This window comes from Sorex araneus, chromosome 10, assembly GCF_027595985.1.
Source record: "Sorex araneus isolate mSorAra2 chromosome 10, mSorAra2.pri, whole genome shotgun sequence".
In the NCBI taxonomy this organism is placed as follows: Eukaryota; Metazoa; Chordata; class Mammalia; order Eulipotyphla; family Soricidae; genus Sorex; species Sorex araneus.
In genome coordinates this window covers 55,189,048-55,201,179 of record NC_073311.1, presented here as the reverse complement: position 1 = coordinate 55,201,179, position 12,132 = coordinate 55,189,048, and the positions used below count along the sequence as shown (strand labels likewise).

Genomic DNA, 12,132 nt, shown 5'->3' with positions numbered 1-12,132 from the left:
TATGTGGCTTCTGTGGTTCTTGCCCAATACTCTTCAACCTACATCTCTAATGGTTGTTCCAGTCATTGTTGGAGACATTCTAGCTTTTTCAATTTTACGCCAATGTTTTCTAATTTTACATTTCTTTGTTGCAGAAGCATCATCTTTTATGATAAAAAGTTTTGAAATCAAGGATAAGGCAAAAATAAAATAAGGAATGCTCATGTTTCCATATTTCCTAGGAAAACCACTCAGTGCTCACTTCCCCAGCACAGATACTAAAATTGGAGCAAAATAGAGAAGATGGACACAGCCTTGGCACAAGGATGACACGTAAATTTGTGAAGCATTCCATATCTTAATGGGGGGGGGGCTTCAAAAGGAAAAGACACAGTATTTAATATATTCTTCACATGTTTTTCTAATGCATATGTGTGTAATGATTTTTTTATGAATGGATAATCTGCATAAACACTCTGCCTAAACAATCTGCATAAAAATGTGTGTTCGTGTAATTTATCTCATTCTCTGAGGTAGGATCCATTCATTGCCTATTATACTTTATTTGACAGCTGTCATTAGTTCTAATTTCTTTGTCCTGATGTCTAATGATCTCAGCTCCTTAATCTGGCTTCATCATGCACTAATTGTATCTACTTGAAGCTGGGAATCCCTGTCAGATGCTCATTCAGTGGAAGGAGGGCTGGACTATGCTTTTCAATCTTGACTTTCAAATAGATACAAAAGGGGCTGGAGCAATAGCACAGTGGGTAGGGCATTTGCCTTGCACGCGGCCAACCTGGGTTCGATTCCCAGCATCCCATGTGGTCCCTTGAGGACCGCCAGGAGTAATTCCTGAGTGAAGAGCCAGGAGTGACCCCTGTGCATTGCCAGGTGTGACCCAAAAAGTAAAAAAAAAAAAAAAAATAGCTACAAAAAAGAAGATTTTGAGGCCTATGCAGTCACAGAGATTTAGCGTTTGGATAATCGCAAGAGACGGATCCCACGCTGCTCAAATCCCCCTAAACCGGGAGCAGGCGGCTCCCCTCTCCAGAAAGCACTTTCTGTTCTGGTTTCTGGCTCTCAAGACAACGACTGAGCGCTCCCATATGGAGCAGACGCGCCACCCGTGACAACATGAATATGTCTGCTTGCCTAAATCCTGTGTTTCTGGCTATAAATGAGACACTTGCTTTCATTGGTCTGTGATAGCCAAACTCTAAAGCTAACTTGCTCGCTGGCAAAACCCCACTGCTTAGTGCAGTACCTGCCACAGGTTAAACACATGGCAAGTGTTTAGTGGAATGCTGCTTTAATATCACGTGCTACTGCTTAAGGGGTAAGGCCTTGCATTCTGCAGACGCCAGCTCAAGCCCCAGCCTCACACACGATCCCCCGAGCACCATCAGGAGCTAAGCCCGAGCATGCAGCTAGGAACAGTCCCTGGGCACCGTGAGTCCAACCTACACTCACTCCTCCTCCCCCTTTAATAGGCACTCCTAAATTTTGAAGAACAAATGACAAAAAAAAAACACTGAGAAAAAATGAGAAAAAGACAATAATTTTAAATTATTTAAAGCCCCTTACGTTGAGAAAAATTGGTCCGTACTTATTCATAGAGAGATGGAAGATCAAGTAATACTAATCAGCCCCACATCTGTTGGCGAAGCTTCGGAGAAGCGAGCATCTCCTTTCTCGGTGGTAAAAGTGGAAACTGCTCTGTGCTTCGGAGGGGAACTTGATAAACAATTTCGTAAGCAAAGCTACATGAATAAATATATAGGGGGGGCTGGAGCAATAGCACAGCAGGTAGGGCATTTGCCTTGCACCCGGATTCAATTCCCAGCATCCCATATGGTCCCCCTGAGCACTTCCAGGAGTAGTTCCTGTGTGCAGAGCCAGGAGTAACCCTTGGGCATTGCCAGGTATGATCCAAAAAGCAATAAATAAATAAATAAATAAATAAATAAATAAATAAATAAATAAATAAATGGACATTTTACCCAGCAATCCCACTTGTGGAAGCACCCCGATGATACAGTGCCAACTTTACAACAGTGCAGAAGTACAAACCCCTGTGGCCACATTGTTTGTCACTGCAATGGATTGGAAGCAACCTGTACTTTGTGAACTGCACGATAAATTGTGGTGATCCAGAAAGTACAGCAAGAAACAATGCTCTCCATGAACTATTGTGCATGTATGAATATATATGTACATGCAGATATAGATCAGCTTTTTAGTGGAAAAGAAGCAGGAAGAGTCCAGGAAGACCTAATTAGCTTAGTTACCACAACCAGGGGTGGACGGGAACCTGCTATCAAGAAGGTGGGTCTGGAAATGGAACCAGGCAGAAGAGATGGGAGGGCAGAGGTGACACCTCCCAGTCTTTCTGAATTTAATACTGTGTTAATATCTCATCTGTCAGAAAATATACGTAACTGAAAACAACCACGGTGGGGAAGAAAAGGTGGTCTGTCATTGCGTCACTGCCATCCGGTTGCTCATCGGTTTGCTCTAGCAGGCACCAGTAATGTCTCCATTGTGAGACTTGTTACTGGTTTTGACTTATCGAATATGCCATGAGGAGCTTGCCAGGCTCTGCCGTGCAGATGGGATACTCTCGGTAGCTTGCTGAGCTCTCCGAGAGGGATGGAGGAATAGAACCTGGGTTGGCGGCATGCAAGGCAAACGCTCTACCCAAAAGAAATATCATTGTTCTTCCAGTCACTAATACAAGGAAGTTTAGTGGTTCAACCAAGAAGGAGATGAGGGCTGGAGCGATAGCACAGTGGGTAAGGCATTTGCCTTGTACGCAGCTGACATGGGTTCAATCCCCAGCATCCCATATGGTCCCGAGCACCGCCAAGAGTGATTCTGAGTGCAGAGCCAGGAGTAACCCCTGAGTACCAGGTGTGACCCAAAAAGCAAAAAAAAAAAAAAAGAAGAAGAAGAAGAAGAAGATGAGAGCTATCAATGCTTATTATTGGCTAGCTAGAGGATTAGTAGTTATGAATCACAAAAAAAATCAATAAATAATTTGCCTTTCTTTTAATCTTTATCTCTCTTGAACACAGGGGATGGGAAAGATAACTGTTAATAGATTTTAACATGTTTATTTTTCTATCTTAAAACTAGACTCAACATAGACAATATAAACATACCCTGTGAAATCATGATAGAAAAAAAAGCAGAAGTACATGTATCATGTCCTTTCATATTATTGATTTCACATTCTCCAGATAGATATCTAGGAGTAAAATTTCTGGATTGTATGGTGAGTATTTGTATTTTTACATCTTGTAAAATTGTATTTTTAGCATCTTAAGAAACCTCCATAATAGATAAACTTAAATTCTGTGTTACAAATGAAGGGTTACAGTCGCATTTAGAGAAGCTGGGAAAGAAAAAATTAACAGAAGAGGGAGCGGGACAGAGCGGGAGAGGAGAGTGTGAAGGACAGGGCAGGAGGGAGGAAGGGGCAATACTAGTAACATCTTAGAACAACGGACAAAGTCATTCGAAATGGGTCACTGGGTGTAGAAACCATCTGCATGAAAACATCACACTTGGGAGAAATCCAGACTGTCTGCTCTCTAAAAGACTTGCTTGAAAATATTGGAAAGCCACGAAGGCGAGGAATCCAGGGCGTAAGGCGCTGGCCTTGCATGCTGCGGACCCCAGCTAGATCCCCGGCGTCACGTGATCCCCGAGCTCCACAGGTGTGATCCCTGAGCTCGGACCCGGGACAAGGCCCTGAGCACCACCAGGGGGGGGCCCAAAAGAAGACAAAGAGAATAAAAACGGCGAAGCAGAGATGTCAAGACAATAGTTACAGGTGTCTAGTAGAACTCCTCTCACCCTCCAGACTCAAGGCAGGAGAATCCACACCGGGGTGACCTTAGCAAGACGGCAGAACAGGCAGTTCTGGACGGTGGTTGCTGCCACTGCCATGGGGGTTCAACCACACAGAGACCCCGGCCCACCCCGACCCCCACAGCCCAGAGGGGACCCCTACACGCTCATAACCTCTCTTCCCACCCCGCAGCCCGCAGAGAGCCCAGGAACCGTGTTTCCCGGAACACCGAGGGACCATCCGCAAAATCCGCTTTGTTCTGCAGAATCTGAGCTTGGGGCGCAGGGTCCAAGGCGTGGGGGTTGGGTAGGGGGGTTGTTCGGTGGATAATGAGGTCATCGTGAGCACGTGAGGTCCCTGCAGAGGGGAAGAGTGGACCTTTGTCCAGCAGAGCCATCTCAAGACAGCCCCGGCTTCCCTTGCAGAGTCCCTTGAAGGACGCACGTCTGAGCTCGGCTCCTCATCGGAAGACCCCGGCTTCCAGGCTGACCCCCGCGAGGGAGGGTGGAGGTGTGCAGAGCGTTCTGAGCTTCCCGTGGCCGTCAGCCTCCAGCCCAGCGCGGCCCGGGACTGACGCCCAGAGGTGCGGCGCCGCATTCGGACACCAGGGGGAGCGAGAGGTTCGAGAATTGGGGTCCGCGCTCGGCTTCCTTTGGGTTTCTCAAGACTCCCGGAGCGGGGAGATGGCAGCTGGGTGAGGGGCTCTGGAGGTTTTCAGCTGCTGGGGCTGGGCCCCTTGGGGCGGGGAGGCGCTCTCACCCGCCCGTCTCTGGGGCGCCCCAGTGAAACAGCCTGGCACGGGGTCTGGTGGCATGGTCGTGGTGCGACACATCATAAGACACTCCCTACCCATTCTCCAAGGGTACCGCAGCGCATTTGATGGGGTTCACACAGTAGGCAACCAACCACAGAGGGAAATATATATGTTTGCATATATATATATATATATATCATCATCATCATCATCATCATCATCATCATCATCATCATCCCGTTGGACCATCGATTTTTTCCAGTGGTCTCAGTAATGTCTCCATTCGTCCTAGCCCTGATATTTTAGATGTCTCTCTTTACTCGTCCTTCCCAACAATGCTGTATTGGAGGCTCTTTCAGGGTTAGGAGAATGAGACCCAGCTTATTACTGGTTTTGGCATATGAATATGCCATGGGGAGTTTGCCAGGCTCTCCCATGCGGGCAGGAAACTCCCTGCCCTGAGCAGAGCCCCCGCAGTCAAAGACCTCCAGAACCCAGTCACAGCCATGTTCAAGAACCCTCACCACATGTTCGGGTGAACCTCATGCATGAAGGAACTGGCAGAGGAACCCAGGTATGTGGGACCCGGGGCTGAGATCTCCAAGCCTGCTCAAGTTGGGACTGGGCCTCTTCCGCCCAGATCCCCCATTTTCCAGTAGCTAGGTGGTCATACCCAGGAACTGCCCCCTGGCGCCAAGTAATCCCATCAACAGTCAACATCCAGAGACTATAAAACCAAGCTCCCGGACATCTTATAGCCTAGATCTCCCTCTTGGAGAACCTGGTCAAGCTACCGAGAGTTTCCTGCCTACATTTTTTGGATATGTGTACGAAAGTTCACATCACTCCACCTTTAACAACATGTTAGTGATATCCCAAAGAAGATCTTAATGGCCCTGCCAAAATAGAGCAATCTTCATTATGTTTCCTCTATAGATACTTTTTTGTAGCATTTTCAGCAGTTTTTTTTTTTTAAACAAAGAACACGAAATATATTATTTTGGGTGTGCTTTGGGTCAGGGATTGGGGCTTGGGATAGAAACATCCCAAGTATGGTGGTGGGAAGGTGTAATGGTGGGATTGGTGTTTTAATATTAAATGTAACCAATTATTGTGAACTACCTTATAAAATAAAAAAATATTTTATTTATTGAGAAGGCCAAATGGAGAGAGGCTTCTAAAATCTCAGGGATAGGATGAATAGAGAGGTTACTGAACCTGCTTGAGGAATCGACAATCAACGGGATTTCGTGATTCGTGATTCGTGATTTTTTTTTTTAAAGGGTGAGGGGCACTGGTCTTGCATGGCCAGGCCTGGAGTCGAATCCAATCCCCCTATACTGCACTCAACTCTCTTCCCAGCTCCACTGGGTGGAGACCAGGAGGCCCCCAGCACTGTGAGGGCATTGCCCTGGTGACCCCCATTAGGGCTCTGTCCCTAGGTCCACCCTATAGGTCAGCTGGTGGGGAGAGTGACCCTCAGCCCTCCATCTCTTCCCCCTAAGAATCTGCTTCTTGTTCTCCTTCCAGAGCCTTCTGAGGGGTATCACGGCTGCTCCTCTCTCCGTGGTGCCCCACACAGCCCCTGGGCTCTGTTTGACTCATGCCTTTGTCTTTCATTCCTGCTGATGGGTTTTCTCCACCTTATTCTTGAGCTCTTGAGCCGCTCTTCAGCTTCTGGCATTCTGCGGGCCAGCTCAGCTACTTCGATGCTTTGCTCAGACACTGTATGCCTTGTTGGTGATTCTTGTTTGGGTTTTTTCTGCTCTCTACTTTCCCCGTTTGTGAAGTTTTCCTCCATTGATTCCCTTATTTCCATGAGCACAGGGATAGTTTTGTGGACGTCTTTGTGTGGGAGTTTGGAAAGCTCTGAGTTGTTTCCGGTTCTCTTGCCTCTATCCATCAGTGCTGGTGAATTCCCCATTTCCTCCTTCCTCCTGCTACTTCTCAGGGGCCCATGGGCAGGGGTGAGGGTTGCGGTTGCACGTTTTAGGTACTGCCTGTGGCTCTGAGTGTGTGCGGCCTTCCTGGCTGCTGAATCCCAGGAGCTGCTAGCAGCTGGCTGAGTTTACAGTCCCAAGGTTGAGCAGGCCTGCGTGAGGCTGGGTGGTTACAGAGTCAAGGCCACATGGCGTGGGTAGAACGGAAGACTCGGGCTCTGTGTGCCCATTAGCAGCTGTAGCCCTGGCACACCTGCGTTGCTCCCAGGGGTTGTGTGTCCGCCAGCACCTGGCAGCATTTGGAATGCCCGGGTCAGGCGGCCCCAGGGAGTGCCCTGTGGTGTGTGGTTGTGGGTGTTTTGTAAGGCTGGTGGCGTGGCGTTTGAATGAATCTGTGCTGCAACCAATGTGCCTGACCCCTGGCCCCTGGGACACCCGTGCGCCAGGATTTGTGACCAGGGCAACAACTGGGAGTGGGAGCTTGTGCCAGGCATGTGTATCAAGTTCAAACAAGTCCCAGGAGGCGACTTTGGCAGCGAAGCTGAAGCTCAAGGTGCAGGCCTGGACGGTGACCAGGGGAGCATCACAGTGCCCAGTGCCACTCTGTGCCACATTAGGAGAGGCCTCGGAAATAAACTGGGCACAATCCCAAGTGCCCAGTGACCCCTCTGACCCCAGTGCCAGAGGATCTGCATGCGGAGACCAGAGTTCATGCTACCCTGAGTGCTCAGGGTAGCCCGTGCCCAGTCTGGGCCGACCCAGAGGGCAAGCAGAGGTCCTAGATTGCAAGAGCCTGTCAGCCCCAGGCCGGCCTGCTGTGATCACACGGTTTTGAGTGTATCCAGGAAAACTGTGTGTGGCAAGGAGTGAAGGCAGAACTAAGAAGGATACCCAGGGGTTGGAGAAATGGCAAGTAGGGAGCTTACCTTGCATACGGCAGACCAGGATTCTGTCCCGGCATCCCAAAATGGCACTCCCTACCCCAAGCACCACCAGGAGTGATTCCTGAGCACAGAGCCAGGAGTAACCCCTGAGCATCACCAGTGTAGCAAGAAGAGAAGGAGGAGGAAGAGGAACAAAGAGGAAGAAGAGGAAGGGAAAGAGGAAAGGTAAGGAGGAAGAGAAAGAGGAGGAAGAGGGAGAAGAGGAAGAGAAAGAAGAAAGATGAGAAGGAGGAGGAGGAAAAAGAAGAGAAGAAAGAGGAGGAAGAGGAAGAAGAGGAAGAGAAAGAAGAAAGATGAGGAGGAGGAAGAAGAGGAGGAAAAGGAAGAAGAGGAAGAGAAAGGAGGAGAAAGAGGAGGAGACAAGTCTGTAGTAACACAGGCTATTATCAGGGAATAAGAAAAAGCTCAAATAAGCAATCTCATCTCAGACTGGCAGGTGGAGGGTAGCTCAAAGGGCTGGCACATGTCTTAGTTTTGGTCCCAGCATCACATGGCCTTCTGAGCACTATAGCCCCAGGTCCCCCCCAACTCCTCTGGGGAAACCTCACAGTAATCAAAACCAATTATACCCTCACACCCTGACACCCTGACCCTGGTGTATACCACCCGCAGCTCACACCTGAAGGTGATTTAACACAAATTGCAGCAACAATATGTGAAAGAATGAGAGAATCAAGAACAAGTGAAGCCAGAGTCGGTAGAAGGGGTAAGTGATGAAAATTAGACTCCATAGAAGTGAAACAAGCATAAGACACTTAATACCCATTTTCCATAATTTTTGCACCATATTTGATGGGCTTCAAATATGGTGTGAAACATGGGAACACCTGTAAGGGCTATTGGAGGCCGCCCTAGAAGCCTCCATCCCTCTCAGACAGCCCGGCAAGCTACCGAGAGTACCCCGCCCTACTACCCGTGGCGTATTTGATATGCCAAAACAGTAATAACAATGGGCCTCATTTACCTGACACTGAAAGAGCCCCCAATACGGCAACGTTTAGAAGGATGAGCAAGGAAAGGCTGATAAAATCTCAGGGATGAACTAGACTGCCAAAACGAAGGACTAAAATGACTGTCTGTACTTTCAATGCACGTACGCTGGCATCGAAAGCATCTACCGAGGATCTGATGGTGCAAGTGCAGAAGATCAAGTACGACATCATTGGTCTGACCAAAATGAGAAGGCATCAATCACATCACGCCATTTTCGACACTGGAGAAGAACTGTTCTTCGGAACATGCGATGACAGAGGCGTCGGTGATGTCGGTGTCCTTGTCAACACAAACTTGGCCATGAACATTGATTCATTCGAATGCCTAACAATCCGAATTGGACAATTAAAATTGAATAGATCTATCAAACTTAAATTTTCTCGGACTTAATTACTATAATACAGAAATTGTAAAACGCGCGGCCGCTACTGCGGCCACGCGACATTTTATCTCTTCATTTTCATCAATGGAAAACTTATTATCAAATATTTCCCTATTAATAGAGCTGTATTCTTAGGGGATAAATTCCAACAAAAATAGTGAGTCTGTTTTGAAACTCTAACAACAATAGTGAGTTATGTGTTGAAATCTGGAATGTAATCAAGGTAAAGAGAAAAGGAAGTGAAATTATCACTCACCTACGGGGTTTGTTGGGGAGTGAGGGGTGGGATGTAATCTGTTTTTTTCTTTTGTTTGTTTGTTTGTCTGTTTTGTTTTTGCTTTTGTTTTTGTTTTTATTGGTAGTGGAATATGGGCACTGGTTAAGGGATGGGTGTTTGAGCATTGTGTAACTGAGATATAAGCCTGAGAACTTTGTAACTTTCCACTTGTTGATTCAATAAAATAAATTAAAAAAAAAAGAAACTCATCCCTTAGGAAAAATATATTTTACATGTACAAGCATATGTTATTTATTAACAACTAAATAAATACAATAAAATGCTAATAAAATAAAAAAAAATTGAATAGATCTGGCTCACTGCCAGCAGTTTCTATCTTCGTCGTTTACGCACCAACATCCAACTACGATGAAGTGGAAATTGAGAAGTTCTACATGGAGCTGGAGAAGTTCTATAAAGAAGACCACACCTTCTACAAGATCATTGTTGGTGATTTTAATGCCAAGATAGGATTGAGAAGGTCACCTGAAGAACTCCACATTGAGTCCCATGGCCTAGAATGGAACGAACAGGATGAGAGACTGAGTTCATCATGTCTACCAAGACCATCCAAGGTAACTCACAGTTCCAGAAGGCCGAATCTAAGCGTTGGACATGGGTATCCCCAAGTGGACAATTCCACAACGAAATTGACCACATCCTATTCCATCAAAGGTTTTGCCTGACCAATGTCGCTGTTGTCCCAAAATTCCAAACTGGATCGGACCACCGTCTCCTTCGTGCAAAATTCTACATCACAGGCGGGGAGAAGGGACTGCAAAGTTTAATAAGAGAACTCCTAGAATGACCACCGACTGGGAGCTCTTTGGCACTATTGCAGCAACATGGGAAGATGCTGTTGTTGACAACATCGACAAGGAATACAATCGACTGGTTCAGCACCTCCATGACTGCTCGAAGAATGCCGAGAGTGGGAAAGCCACAAACAGACGCTTGTCTTTGGAAACTCTCGAGCTCATTCGCCAACGTGGTTTGGCACAAGTCTCAGGCAACCACAAGCTAACATCCTAGCTCACAAAGCTGTGCAGAAAAACGATAAAGGAAGGCCTCAAAGAGAGAAGAGCAGCAGTATTGGCTGACGTGGCAGAAGCCTAGAAAAGTATTCACAACACTCGCCTGTCCTTCTCCAACTACAAGATCAAGATGACTGCCCTCTGATGTCCTGATGGATCTATCACATCTTCCAGAAGGGCAACGGAGAGGATTATTCATGTCTTCTACTCGGATCTCTTCAACAGCCACGTCCACCTACTCACATACCAAATTCCACAGGATGGATATGTCGTTCCCAACATCCTCCCTTCCGAAATCCGACATGCCATTTCGTCAGTAAAGACACATACAGCACCCAGTCCAGGCAAGGTCAGACTGGAACACCTGAAGAATCTGCCGCCAGTACTCGACAATACACTGGCTTGGCTCTTCACACACTACCTGTTGAATGCAAGGTTCCGTCCCAATGGAAAACCAGCACGACCTTCTGTTGTACAAGAAGGAAGACATCCACAACATCAGCAACTATCGCCCAATCTGCCTGTTGTCTGTCGTCTACAAGTTGTTCATTCAAATCATCCTGAATAGAATAGGCAGAACACTAGACGAAGGACAACCATGCAAAAAGGATTCAGCACAATCGACCATATCCACACAGTGACCAAGCTCATTAAAGTTTCAAGAAAGTTCAAGATGCCGCTCTGTCTAACGTTCATCGATTTAAAGAAGGCCTTCAATTCTATTGAGACTGAAGTGGTCATCGAAGCCCTAGCCAAACAGGGCATTCAAACTCGGTACATCAAGATCCTCCTCGAGCTGTATTACGGAGTCACCACCAGAATCTCACCATTCTACAAGGAAGTGATCATTGATGTAAAGAGAGGGGTTCGGCAGAGACAGCCCCCAAATTCTGGAGCATATGCTTTACATGCAGGAGCCTCTGGTTTGATCTGTGGCATCACAGGGTCCCCCAAGAACTGCTGGTAGTGCCCCCACCCCATAAAAGGGGACTCTAGTATGCACAGAATCTTGACAGAAAATGGGAATCCCTTAAAATTTTTTAAATCCTTTTCATAACAGACAATACAAAATATATTATTTCGGTTGTGCTTTGGGACAGGGATCGGGGCTTGGGATGGAAACATCCCCAATATGGTGGGGATTGGTGTTTGAATATTAAATGTAATCAAATATTGTGAACTACCTTATAAAATAAAAAAAATTAAAAAAATATATCTAAAGAAAACAAAGCAAAAAATGTTTTTAATCCTTTCTTAAAAGATATTGTATTTGACTCATAGCAAGTCACTTACAAATCGGCTGATATTCAATGTGGCCACAGGCTCTTCGGACGGTGAGTACAGCAGTTACCCGGCACTGGCAACTCTACTGGCAAGGACCAGGCTACGTGACAGCTAGTGTGTGTCTGAGATGAGAACAGCAAACAGAGCCTTACAGAGGGTTCTTGGAGGACGTGTCCAGGGAGGGAGCCAGGTCTGGGGCCCTTCTGGGCCCAGGGTGTTCTGATGAATTTCATGGAGCCAGGAAGAGGAGACCAGGGCTGGGTGCCAGGTCTCCATGGGCCAGTTGGATACTGGAACTGCCGAAGAGAGTGTAGTGTGCCCAGAGGGAAGTCATCGGGTGAATGCTTGGCAAAGCGTCTGCCAGAGGAACGGGGAGGGTTCAGAGAGGGTTCAACCCTGGCTTCGGAACTGGATTGAAAGAGCGCTGGGAAATAATACATGACAGATACAGCCAAATCACACTCACTCTCTTGGGGCTGGAGCAATAGCACAGCGGGTAGGGCATTTGCCTTGCACGAGGCTGACCCGGGTTCGATTCCCAGCATCCCATATGGCCCTCTGAGTACCGCCAGGAGTGATTCCTGAGTGCAGAGCCAGGAGTAACCCCTGTGCATCGCCGGGTGTGACCCAAAAAGCAAAAAAAAAAAAAAAATCACACTCACTCTCTTAATGTGGCCATCATCGCATAC

General features: G+C 47.1%; 1 non-coding gene across 1 annotated transcript; it reads left to right on the top strand.

The window, feature by feature from the left end:
- Positions 1 to 233: 233 nt before the first annotated feature.
- On the top strand, positions 234 to 340 carry LOC129399192 (U6 spliceosomal RNA). The gene has a single exon (XR_008626978.1). It is a non-coding gene; the product is annotated as a U6 spliceosomal RNA (small nuclear RNA).
- Positions 341 to 12,132: the final 11,792 nt, after the last annotated feature.